This window comes from Diabrotica undecimpunctata, chromosome 7 (genome assembly GCF_040954645.1).
Source record: "Diabrotica undecimpunctata isolate CICGRU chromosome 7, icDiaUnde3, whole genome shotgun sequence".
Taxonomy (NCBI): Eukaryota; Metazoa; Arthropoda; class Insecta; order Coleoptera; family Chrysomelidae; genus Diabrotica; species Diabrotica undecimpunctata.
Window position 1 is genome coordinate 143,122,355 of NC_092809.1, and position 13,776 is coordinate 143,136,130.

General features: G+C 33.6%; 1 protein-coding gene across 1 annotated transcript in view; it reads left to right on the forward strand.

Annotated features, from left to right (window-relative positions):
• The window catches only part of LOC140445955 (uncharacterized), a 249,157-nt gene that overhangs the window by 213,261 nt on the left and 22,120 nt on the right, over positions 1–13,776 (forward strand). The window lies entirely within an intron of this gene.

Here is a 13,776-nt window from a genome sequence, read left to right on the forward strand (position 1 = left end):
GAAGAAGAGATCCAAAGATCTGCTAGATATCAATAGGAATAATCAAAGCATCATCTGTCTACCAACAGAATACAATCACTTTAGGGGACGCATGAATAAAATTGGGCTGACGGAAAGTGCGAATTGCAGTAAGTGTTAGGATGATGACGAGATGGCGGAACAAGTTCTGTACAACTGTCCAAGGTTGGATATGATAAGGCTTAATACATTTGACCATTATAACTCAAGTGGAAGGGTGGTTAAGCGACCACTCTTATTTAACCCATAGACATATAATACGTAGACAGCGCGCTGCAATGTAAACCCGTTCCCCTGGTGCGACAGGGAAAAAAGATACGAGCAGTCCTTGCAACCCTTTCTAATGGCAGAAAATCTCCAGTGGCAAGGTCACGTGGTCGATAAACCCTGGCTAGTAGAAATAGGTGAAAGGACTGCTCCTATCTTTTCTTTGTAGCAACTAGTGGTCTATGATTAAACTTAACCTAACCTACCCTATATCATAGAAATTAAATAAAAATCAGGAAGGCTTATTGCCTTCCTCAGAAAAATTGAAATTTCTCAGAGAATAGTCCATACATTTTTATCACATATATAAATTTTTATTGAGCATAGCCATTCTTAACTTTTAAAGACAAAAGTTGACAAACTGGTTAAAAGCAAAGTGGTCGAGGGTTTTGTGAAAGTTAAATAGTGACCCAATGATAATAAATTAACTTTAAAAATATATACGTCTTTTTAAAGTAATAATGCAAACAGACCAAACACAAATTCCCTTTTTACTGCATTCTAGAAATTTACATCGATCAAGTTCTGCACTGGAAGCTTCGTTTTGCTTTCCATTAATTGATATCCCTAAGCTGTCACTGTGTCTATTCCCAATTTCAGAAGTGACAGGTATTAATTGTTTTTGGGCGATAGGTGTATTGTTCCCTTTAGAGATGTTATGAATAGCTGCAATTTATTATGGCCTTTATTACACGTTGTTTTGGTTTGCAGGGCATCATTAACCAAAGGGGTTTAATCATCTACGCTGATTTTTAAAAATTGGGGGATTGTGTTACTGTTTTGACTGTAGTGGCTTAGCTCTCGATTATTTTTATATTTAATACGGTGAGATTAATGGCTGCATTTTATTTTTTAATTTTTTTTTATTGATATAAGATAAAACGAGGTAGGGAAGAATTGTAATAAACTCGGCAAACGAATTTCCGTACCTAAAAATTACTAATATAATTTTGTGAAACAGTAGAAATGCCCAAATAATCGAAAACATGACGAATAGTTCCTATTCTCAAGGAAAGCTACCCAATAAAATGGCTAATATATAAATATAACTTCACTCATAGGCAAAGGTTTACAAAAAAACATAGTGCCTAAAATACTAGAATGTCAACATGGATTTAGAGCGGAAGATGAACAATCTACGTGACACCTATAATTTATGTTTCTGTATATATGTGTATATAATAAGCTTTCCATAAGACGATACGTAATTACTGAGGACCAATCGCAAGCACAATACAATGCTTTACCGGATTGCGATATTTTGATTTAACAATTTTCATTTCTGAAAATGCTATCTCGCACAAGTATGTTGATCCGAACATTTCTATTAACTGATCATCTATTTGTTTAAACATGGACATTTCTCCAACAAGACCGCACTTTTCAAGAATTTTCAAAAGACAGAAGTTTTATTAAGATCGAGGAAAGTCGAATGGAAGAACTGGCCAGCTTTTTTCCACAGAGAGAGAAAATATGCTTTACGCTACTTTAAATGAGACACCCGCGACTGAATTTACAAGAGAAGAAGTGAAGGAAGCTGTTAAAACGCTCAATGCAGGAAAAGCGCCTGGACCTGATAAGATAGCACCCTAGATAATAAAAATCATCATCGAGAAGAAACTGCAAGGGACACAGTATATTATGAACAACCTGCTAAAAGGGCAATAGTTTCCAGGAGATCTGAAAACGGCATATCTCATACTTAGCACATTTACCATTTTAGCAGCATTTTTTATCGATTCACCATCTAGGATGACCGCTACACATACTTTCATAGATTCGACATCGAAATTTCCTTTTGTTTTTTCTTTCTTCCTATTTTTTTTTTTTTATTTAAAAATAGAAACCCTTTTTAAATAACTAATAATAAATATATATAACTAAATAACTTTTAAGCACGTTATTTCAAAAAAGGTATCTCTATTTTTCATTGCGTTTGTCTGATATACCCTTTTGTCTGTAGGTGCCCCACTCGATGTGTCCAGAATAAATGTATAAATATAACCTAAGAGTGCCATCAGTAATAAATGTAAATAGTACAGGTTATACAGCAATAAATGGACTTAAAACTGGTAGCAATGTTAATTATCCTAAGTCTTATCTTCTAATAAAAACTCATCTTACCTTCAATCCAAAAATTTGACTTTTAACCACCAAAAACTAACTTTTCACTTTATGACATGCACCCTTTACTGCACTGTCCTAAAGACTGAACTACAATAGTGTGAGTAGTAATGGAATGTTTTGATGTCAGTGTTGCCAACCCGAGTCCTTAAATTTACCCAAAATATCAATGTCTGAAGCTGCCCCCTGTCTGAAGGACCCCTACTCCCCTACTTCTTTTTTTTCTTCAACTTTCTGTAAAACAAATGCTTTTATTTATTGTATCTTTGTTGTTAGTAGTTGATTCAGACCTCTTATAAGCAATTTACGTTAAGCCATCCATAAACATTTTATTGTTTGGTTTGTTTTTTTCAAGTAGCATTTTATGGCTTTTTCTAATTTATATAATGAATTTCATATTATTTCTTTTGTAGAAGTTCCACAGCTAATTTAACGAAAACAATATAAAACAAATGGTAATTTTCGACTAATTGGAACAAAAAACATAAAAACATTTCAACTAAACGTATTCTCAGCTACTGCCTTTTCGTGCTTTTGTTTCCTTTTTTTCTTTTCAAACCCTGCTCAGGGATTCCTTTCCACTCCACCGTCGAGATATAGTCAACTGCACTTAAGAGAACATTATGTTGTTTTTCCAAGATAATGGCAATTGTTTTTAGCCGTAAACTTTAGTGCAGTTCGGTCTTTATGACGACAAGCTCGAAAGGGGAAGTGCATTAATTTCACTAACTCATTCTTGGAAACCGGAAAAATATACCAGAAGATAAAAGTATTTAAAGTCAGAGATTTATTTTTAGCATTACGTAAGATTGGTAATGGTTTTCAAGAAATGCTAGACAAATAGTTCTAAGTGAAATTTATTCGTTATACAGTATGTATCAGTAAGTTAAATATTGTGTTTATATGTGATTGATCCCTAATTAATTGTAATGATAATTATTCGACTGTTCTAACAACCATTCAAATTTCGTCATTTTGTGTCATGTGGAACAATTTCACCCAATCATGTCAACATTAGATTGATAATTGCATTCAGTGCAATTTTCAATCCCTATGACAACACGATCGAGTTTGACAACTTCATCCAAATAAATTTCAAAATGTCACGTTTCGGCAATGAGAATGTTTAAAGTATAAATGTGCTAATCAAAGAAAAAATTCCCAGAAATACAACCTACAATCACAAATATATTTGGGGAATATTCATGGAATTTTGCTGTACTTTCACTAACTGTACTTTTAATAAATAAATGTTTCGTTATGTTGAGTTATGATTTTTTTTTCGAAAAATTATCCGCCGAATATCCCTCAGACATTGATGAATGCCTGCCTCATAATTTCATGACAAATTTCTCAAGCTCGTTTCGATTGTCATAAAATTATCTCATCTGTTATCAATGTCCTAGGGATATTACTACTGATAATTACATCTTTAACTACAAAAATTTGACGTTTCGGTCTCCACTTCTGAATATGTTCTAATATTCTCAAAAAAGATTGTTTAGAATTTTATTGAAAAAAATGTATAACCGCTAAAGTTATTTAAGAGGATATAGCATTTCACAAAATTGAAAAATAGAAAATTGGCACACTTGGCCTCGGTTTTATAGAAAACAGCTACGCTTTGGCTGAAAAGATATTATCCAATTTAACCTACGTAATATTTTTTCACCTATTTTTCACTGATTTATTACCACCCTAATAATTTTTCACCACCAAACCACACTTAATGGGAGCGATTCTGCTGGCTTAAGGTTCAAGCTAGCAGAATTAAAAAAAAATGTTTGCCAATGGCATAGTTTTTTACCCATTTTTTACTAATTTATTACCACGCTAATAATTTTTCACCAACAAACCGCCCTTAAGGGGAGCGATTCCGCTGGCTTACACTTAAAACTAGCAGAATTATAAAAAAAAGTGATATACCACAGTATTATGAGAGGTTTTTGAGAATTTATTACCACCTTAGTAATTTTTTGCCCCTCAACTACCCCTTATGAAGGCAATAATTCTGTTAGAATAAAATTTAAGGAGAAAAATCTTTCTTTTTCAAATTCACTGTCCTCTACTTATAACTGAAATAAAGTGTTTTTTAAGTATTTACTAAACTTTAAACACCCTGATAATTTTGCACCCCTAAACCAATCTTATTTGAAAACGTTCTTGCTAGCTTAATATTCGAGCCAGCAAAATTAATAAACATTATTTTTGGAATACCACAATGTTCTGCTAGGTTTTTACAAATTTATTACCACCGTAGTAATTTTTCCCTCCTTAACTACTTCTTGTGGGAAGTCAATATTAAGCTCTTAAGCGGAAGCTCAAATATTAAGCTAATTAGCTATTAGCTAATTCAAATAAAAATTTTGAAATGGGTACTACATGATTCTGCTCGATTTTTACTAATTTTTTACCTCTCATTTAACCCGTGCTAACTTAAGTTAAAGTAAAAAAGTCATTTTTAAATACCACTGTATGCTACAAAGCTTTTCCAATTAATTTATCACCTTCACAATGTTTACCCCTCTATGAGAAGCCAATAATTCTGCTAGGTTGAATTTTGAACTGACATAACAAAATTAAAAAACGTATTTTTAATAATTCTTTTGTATTGTACTTTTACTTCAACCTTTTAATATTTTTTGCTATCTTCATATTTTTCACCTAACACACTGAGAGTGAAAATCAACTATAGACATGATCGTGCATAGATGAATGGTTTTTACTATTAAAAATTACTCAAAAACTATTATACTCAGCATAAAACACACTTAGGGTCAGTACAAAGTCGCTAAATTTGCAATTTATTGCCAAAGTTGAATAATAGTGAAGAGGGCGGTATCAATCTAATATCCGATTAAGACAGCAGCCCCCACTCCTTGATTGGCGGTACACTTCGCTCAGGTCTATGGATGTACCTAATAAATACAAATCTTTTAATCTCTTAACAATAGGTGCGCAAAGTGTCCCGACCCTCCTTTACAATTAGACAATTAATGTAATAGACATAATAAAATTATTTCAATTTGAATATTTCTTACGTGGTAATTATTCTGTGAAATATAACAATTCCATTATATTTACTAAAACTCAACTTGATTTCAGTTTTTTTATATTCATAAAAGGGCCTTACGATTCGATTTCACTTGGCCATGTACTCACTACTATAATCAGAGTCAATTTTTTAAAACAGTTAAAATTTATAATTTTTGAAATAAAGTATTTTTTTATTTTCAATATTTAAATATTTAAAAAATAAATGTTAGTTAGCACAGAGTAAAATTTCAGAATGTTTTTAATTAGAGTAGTTAAGAAAACAATGACTAGACTGGTAAAAATATAGTAAAGATCTAGCAGAGCACTTTTGTATTTCCAAAAAGATTTCGGATTTAGCTAGCGTGAATGCGTAGCTTGTTGAATGTTTCCCTTTAACTGTGGCTTCTGGGGTCAAAAATTATGAGGGTGGATAAAATTCAGTAAAAACCTGGCAAGCAATTTATACTTTTAGTTACAAGAGGAGTACAGTAAGGTTATAAAAATAGATTTTTTATTACCTTAGAATAATAGTGAAAAGGGCGGTATCAATCTAATATCCGATAAGGACAGCAGCCCCCACTCCTTGATTGGCGGTACACTTTGCTTAGGTCTATGGATGTACCTAATAAATACAAATCTTTTAATCTGTTAACAATAGGTCCGCAAGGTCTCCGGATTCTCCTTTACAATTAGACAATTAATGTAATAGACATAATAAAATTATTTCAATTTGAATATTTCTTACCTGGTAATTATTCTGTGAAATATAACAATTCCATTGTATTTACTAAAACGCAACTTGATTTCAGTTACCTATTTTATATTCATAAAAGGGACTCACGATTCGATTTCGCCCATGTACTCACGACTCGAATAGTAGTCAATTTTTTAAAACAGTTAAAATTTATAATTTTTGGAATAGAGTATTTTCATATTTTCAATATTTAAACATTTAAAAAATAAATATTAGTTAGCACAAAGTAACATTTTAGAATGTTTTTAATTAGAGTAGTTGAGAAAAAAATGACTCGGTTGGTAAAAATATAGAAAAAATCTAGCAGAGCACTTTTGTATTTCCAAAAAGATTTTGTATTTAGCTAGCGTGAATGCGTAACTTGTTTTGAACAGAACTATTGACTTCTCATAAGGTGTAGTTAAGGGTTGAATAATTACTAGTGTGGTAATAAATTCGTAAAAACCTAGGAGAGCACTATGGTATACCATAAATATTTTTTTTGGAATTCTGCTAGCTTTAACCGTACGCCAGCAAAATCGCTTCCCGTAAGGGTGGTTTGATGGTAAACAAATATTAGGGTGGTAATAAATCAGTGAAAAATGAGTAAACAAAGATACCACCGGCAAAAAGTTTTTTTTCTGAATTCTGCTAGCTTGAACCTTAAGCCAGCAGAATCGCTTCCCTTAAGGATGATTTGATGGTGAATAATTATTAGGGTGGTAATAAATTAGTGAAAAATGGGTGAAAAATACTACGTTGGTTAAATTGGATTCCGCTCATTTGTACCTGCTAGCTTAAGGGTCCTCTCTAACATTGTGCTCGCGGCTGGTCCTCTGTAATTACGTGTCGTCTCACGGAAAGTTTGTCGCAGTGTGTTTTGTGTGTCGCAGTTCGCCGTGTGCGTTTTAAGAGGAAATGAGTGATTTAAGAAAATTATTAGTTTACAACTAGGTCTAGTCAGTCTGGTTGTAGTCGTCGGTATTTAATCGCGTGTCTTCTAAATATTTTCTGGTAGTTCTGTAAGCACCCATGTTGTACGCTATGTTTATCCAGGTTGATTTGGCAAAACAGACTGAATAACAGTCAATTTGACAGATGTATTGAATTGCATGTATTGAGTGACTTTATATAAAATAAGAGAGGATTTACATGTTGTTTTTTTTACAGAAGCATAATTAAGTTCTCAAATAATCTCAAAAACTCAAAATAATGAAAAATTGTGTTTCCCTGAACACCAATAAAGAAGAGAAGAAAAGGCAGATCATAAATAAGATATACAGTAAAAGAAACGTAGTATCAAAAAAATCTAGGAATGCAAAAAAAAATGAAATATATAATTTATTTATATATGTACAATAAAATTCAATTTGTAGTTATATTTGTGTAATGAAGATCTGGAATTATAAGCCCTCTTGAACTCTGTAAATAAATATGGATATCGTGAGTAAATATGTATGATGTTACATTTAATTACCAAACTAAATTTTCCTTTGAAAAAAAACTGTCTCTACGGTTATTTTCTCAAATAAAAATCTGTGTATTTTTTTCCTAATTTCTTGTTGGCTCTTATCTCTTCGAAAATGGCTGTTGGCAAAATACAATTACTTTGAGCTGCCATCAATGATCTTTTTTAAATCACCCCGGGAATGCGTAGAAAAGACTTCAAAGAAAATCGAGATTGTTTTTGAATATTAATGGCGGAGCCACCCTCTTATGCTTTGAAATATTCAATAGAGGGATTCTTTAAACAATTTTAAAATACCAATGAATGATGAAGTATACGGTGTTCTTTTCCACCAAAGAACGTTTAATAGATATTTATATATTTAGATTAAAAATACGTGATCGTATTTATGATTTTTAAGGATTATAAATATTTATAACAGATAGAACAAAAAAGTTGTAGCTGAAATTATTACTTAATAAATTTATTTTCAATTTAGGAACTGAATTAATATTATATTAGTGTAATGTATGATACCAGTGAAATTCCATCGGACTGGTTAAAATCGATCTTTATTCCTCTACCTAAGAAACCAAACGTTAAGAAATGTAGCGACTGTAGATTCATTAGTTTAATGAGCCATGCCGTTAAAATACTGTTGCATATTCTTCTAAATCGAATTAACAAGTGCGAAGAAATAATTAGTCAAGAGCAGTTCGGGTTCCGGAGATGCCTTGGAACTAGAGAAGCACTATTTTCTATGCAAACACTCCTTCAACGATGTTGGGAGGTAAAAAAACCCGTATATATGTGCTTCATTGATTTTGAAAAGGCATTTGATCGCGTTCAGCATAGAAGACTAATTACCACCTTGCAGAGCATCCAACTAGATGAGAAAGAGATCAAACTTATTGCCAAACTTTACTGGAACCAAACAGCCATTATTAATACCAACAACAGAGAATCAAAGCCAATCAGTATTGAACGAGGCGTAAGACAAGGCTGTATACTATCTCCCACCCTCTTTAACGTGTATTCTGAGAATCTATTTAGGGAAGCTTTAAAAGATCAAAAAGGAATTATCATAGGAGGAGAAATAATAAACAATATACGGTACGCCGACGATACTGTGATTCTAGCTGAAAACATAGACGATCTGCAGGAGCTAATCAATAGAGTTGACATGGAAAGCACAAATTGGGGACTGTCGATAAATATCGATAAAACTAAATACATGGTGACCAGTAAAGTGGATATCGGCGCAACCCAACTGATATTAAACCAACAACCGCTGCAGAGAGTTCAGAGATTCAAATACCTTGGATGTTGGATTATCCAAAATCTAGATCCATCCTTCGAAATTCGATGTAAAATTGAACAGGCAAGAAACTCATTTCAAAAATTCAAGCCTTTATTATCCAATAACTCATTAAATTTGGAAATCCGTGAAAAGTTTACAAGATGTTGCGTGTGGTCTGTACTTTTGTATGGATGTGAAACTTGGACTTTAAACGCCGATATCATGAATAAAATCGAGGCGTTTGAGATGTGGTTGTATCAAAGGATACTAAAAATTCCATGGACTAGCAGAACCAGAAACGAAGAAGTTCTTCGAAGAACGGGACGTCAACGAACTCTATTAAATATTATTAAGAGGCGTAAACTAGAATATCTTGGACATATAATCAGAGGACCAAGATATGAGTTCCTTCGGCTAATTCTCAACGGTAAAATCGAAGGAAAGAAATGGATAGGACGGAAGAAACTCTCTTGGTTGAGGAATTTGCGGCAGTGGACAGGTTTGACAGCGGACCAATTGCTACACATAGCGCAAGACCGAGATCAGTATAAAAATATTATAAGCATGGTAGTCGCCGACGTTCCGTAGGGATACGGCACTCTAACAAGAAGATATTAGTGTGATGATAAAACTTGTTTTAAGGTGTATCCAAATTCTTGTTTACTAGGTTCGAAGAAATTTTTAGGAATACTTCTGAAATTATATTATCTTCAAACGGCCATTGCCGATAAACTTTCTTTTTAAATCACATCATAGAGATTATGGAACATTTTCATTCTCTTTTCCTCTATTGCTATGCGGGGTCATTTCTCTAAATATATTACTCCATAAGTTTCTCTCTTGGACCATATCAATATCAACTCCCTTTACCGACTAAGCGTCTCCCCCCAGGTCTTCTTTGGTCTTCCTCCCCTACTCCTTCCTGTAACCCTTAGATCAGCAATTCTTTGTATTTAGTGATTAACGTCTCGACATAAAGCTCGGCGTTAAATATGACCAAACCACCTTAACCTATACTCTCTCATTTTGGCATCAATTGGTGCCATTACTAGACTTCTTCTAATGTACTCATTCTTAATTTTATCCTTTTTTGTCACTCTACTCATCCATCTAAGCATTTTTATTTTCACCACATCCTCTTTCTCTTTAACTGCCCAACATTCAGTATCGTACATCATAGCTGATCTTGTGGCTGTTTTTTTATAATTTTCCTTTCAGTTTCATTGGAATTTTACTGTCACACATACAACTCGCTTTCTTCCACTTTATCCACCCAACCCTAATTCTACTGCATGCATCTCCATCCGCAACAATTAGTCTTTTAAAAGAAAAAAGACAGTTAAGATTTGATTTCACGTACAGTGCGTCTGTGTATCTGCTTATACGTATTTCACCCTAATAGGGATCATCAGACACGGCTATTCACAGTCGCTGTAAAAGTAAAAATTAACCTTTTCTGTCGTAGGAAGTAACTCTAACATGGCTTCGTATAGACGCAAATAGCGACATCTGATATTAAAATCCGTAAACTATTGAATTTGGTTTCGAAAATTAGTTTACGGATTTTAATTAGTCTTTTTTTCGAATAAAGCTTCAGCCAGTAATGAACTGCTGTACCAGTTTCCTTGTAAATTTTGTGGTCATTATTCCAATATGGCTCGGTCAGTGTCATAACGATGTTTCCAGATATGCCAAGATTCTCAGAATACTGAGTTATATCTATCCACTCTCTAATCTTATCTAATATATAAGAGGTTTCACAATCAACGGCAACAAAAAACTTAATTCCAAAACGGTTTTTCGGAAGATATTGGCGAAACGACATACGTCCTTTGAATAACATAAGGCTTTCATCTATGGAAATATTTTCAGAAGTTTTTCTTGAAAATATTCCTGAAATAGTCACTTATGCTTCTAATTTTCACATAAGTCACAGTCTTATGAATAATAAGTTACAGTTATTGTTATCCGAAAAGTGGATATTCCTCAATAGCTGAAAATATCTATCTCGAGGCATACACTGTTGAAATATTGGTATTTCTAGTAAAGCATCTTTGGTCCAATAATCACGCAGTGTCTGCTTTTTTAGTTGTGTCATGAACAAAGATACGGCAATAAAAACATTCATCTCATCAATATCTGTGTTTTGCCAGTTTTTTATGTGAGAAGGGCCAGGCATTCCAGAATTGGCATTATCACCGAATATATTGGTTTGTTCAACGACTTTTTCCATTATCTCTTGTGTAAAAAAGGCTTCAAACACTTGTATGACAGATGGAGCATCCGACAATGCTTCAATATAATATCCAGAGGCATCTTATGAAAAATTATGTATTGTAGGAGCAATATTTTTTTTTTGCCACTTGAAAGGATCCGGTTCTTTTTGTTTTGTTTTTCGTCTTTTGATCTTATAGTAAAAAAAATGTGAGGAACCAGATAACTCTGTTAGGAGAAACGCTCGAATATAGACCATATTGCCCTATTTGGGAGGTTATTTTAGTAGGATTCTTAATTGGGACACATGTTTAGCTCACCCTAGACAGAGTAAGAAAAAGTGTTAATGTCTGGAGTGCGTTGTCTGGTAAGAGGTGGTACTAGCTCCAAAACTCTCTTACACACCTACAAAATATTTATTAGACCAATAATCGAATACAAGGCGTGTATCTATGCATCAATTAACAAACACAAAACAAACATCTTCACCAAAGAAAACTCCTGCGGAAATATTCTGTCGGCACTAACTCATACAGTTGCCAACATGCACATTATTGTGAGCAGAATCCATTCTTTCAGCGTATGATAAATAGTCTTAACAACCAAGCTAAACTTACTCTCAAAACTCCTTACTCCCTAATCGCTTAGGGCACATACTCACCAAAAATCTCAGAAAGAAAGTTCCCTTCCTTCCAGCCAAACTCCTAATTTTACTAGTAACGAACTTCATGATGAGTATTACGACGTCCTAGAATCAAATTTCATAAAATATCGCAGATAGAATAAGCTGCATGCCAAAAACGCTGATCTAAGAGCCGTTCCCATCGTTTATCTGGTGCCAGCGAAGGTGCATCCCTCTCGGGACGTGTTTAGGCTTTCGACTCTCCTTAAAAAAACAAAAAGGCCATCTTTGGTTTTTCCCCCTCTGCTAGCAGCATACTGCCACTCTTCCTTGCTCACATTACTATATTTCTCAAAAACTCCCTTAAAAAAAAGGACATCCTTCCTTGAAGAGGCTCATCACCTAAGTGAGGTTTATAACGTTCGACATTCAAAAAGCCAATTGAGTTCCGCCAGAGTGCTGATCTAGTAGGATCTCAACCGACCTTTGGGTGTTAACTGAAGGCCAAGTATCCGGGGTTCTATATGGGAACAACTCCACTGGCCCTAGGGTGTTGACCTAAGGCCAACCGCTTCTGTTAGAGTGCTGATCTAGTGGCAGCTCCTTACCGGTCTTAAAGCGGTGATCTGAGACAGACTTCTTCCATGTCTAAGTGTTTATTAGTCGCTTTCTGCTCCTTGCCGGCTTGAGCGTTGATCAATCCGTCGACCTCTAACCTATCATTTCTTCTCTTCAGCGTGTGTGTATTAACACACAGTGTTTTCGATTCGAGTTTTATGATATTAAATATATTTTATTTTTCTCAGGTATTAAACAGTGTGTCACCGAGAAGTGTATCAACAGCGTCATCGCTGAGAGTAACAATTGATTTTTGTAGATATTATTAAGGATATAGTTTTACTGGGGCTACTTTCCAAAAGAGTCAAGTGACAGCCACATATCGCTCGTAAATCATTTTCCTTTAATTTTTGATATATTTTCTTCCTTTTACAACAGGTTCGATCCTTTTACTTTTTTTACTTTTTGCCTTTTTCAAAGGCAGCGCTGGTCTATAACTTTTACTTCAATTTAATTTTTTTTTTAATTTTTGATAATTTTACATATTTGGTAATTATTTTTTAATTTGAAGATATGTTGTAAACAATAATACAATAGTTGCATACATAATAAAAAAAAACGTTCCAATTCTCACATTTATATTTACATACTACAAAGATTATTTCCAAAATAAGTCACCAAGGAAGTAGACACTTCCCGCGAATAATACACTCCGGTTTTTTCTTCAGATGAAAGATATTTACACGAAAGTGAGCAACTGGAACGGAAAGATTGTGATTTGTGACGGATATTCCGGTTTATCGTTCACCTGCTTATTTATTTTTGAAATAAAGAAAGCGCGAAAGAATTATGACTCGCGTTTTCCAGGAGCTTCCTGCCGAGTTGTGGTTAGTGCTGTGTTATGCTTTTCTTAGATAAAAATTTTACGGCCCTTCAACTTTCCTATATATTGGCTATCTAAGGGAAAAATGGGTTAAAGGGTATATCGTCGAGAGGTTTTATTATGTATTTTTGCGCGTTCAGCTGGAAAGTGGATATTTTAGTCTACTAACAACGATTGTGTTGATTTTTAAAATCTTTTTAAGTAAATATGTTAAAAAATCTTTTTTTTCTTCTTTACTCCAAGGTTTAGAAATTTTTTGCCTGTTTAACCAAAAACTTGCTTCTCCTTTAAAGAGATTTGTAATTTATTATTTATTTGGTTAGTCGATTTTCATCCACTCTGTTCATGTTTTTTAGTTTCTTCTGTATTCTTTTATTTTTTCATTGATTAAGTAGATATTTAGTTCTTGTTTGACGTCGTCATTACCCTGCTTTCTCAGGGTTATAAGAAAGTAGATGTGACCATTGCGTTATAAAGTTTCATCATCGTATTGTTTTTTGTCTCGATTTTTAATGTACTTTAAATTGTTTAGCATATAAACTGAGACCAATCAGTTTTGTAATCAATGTCTTTT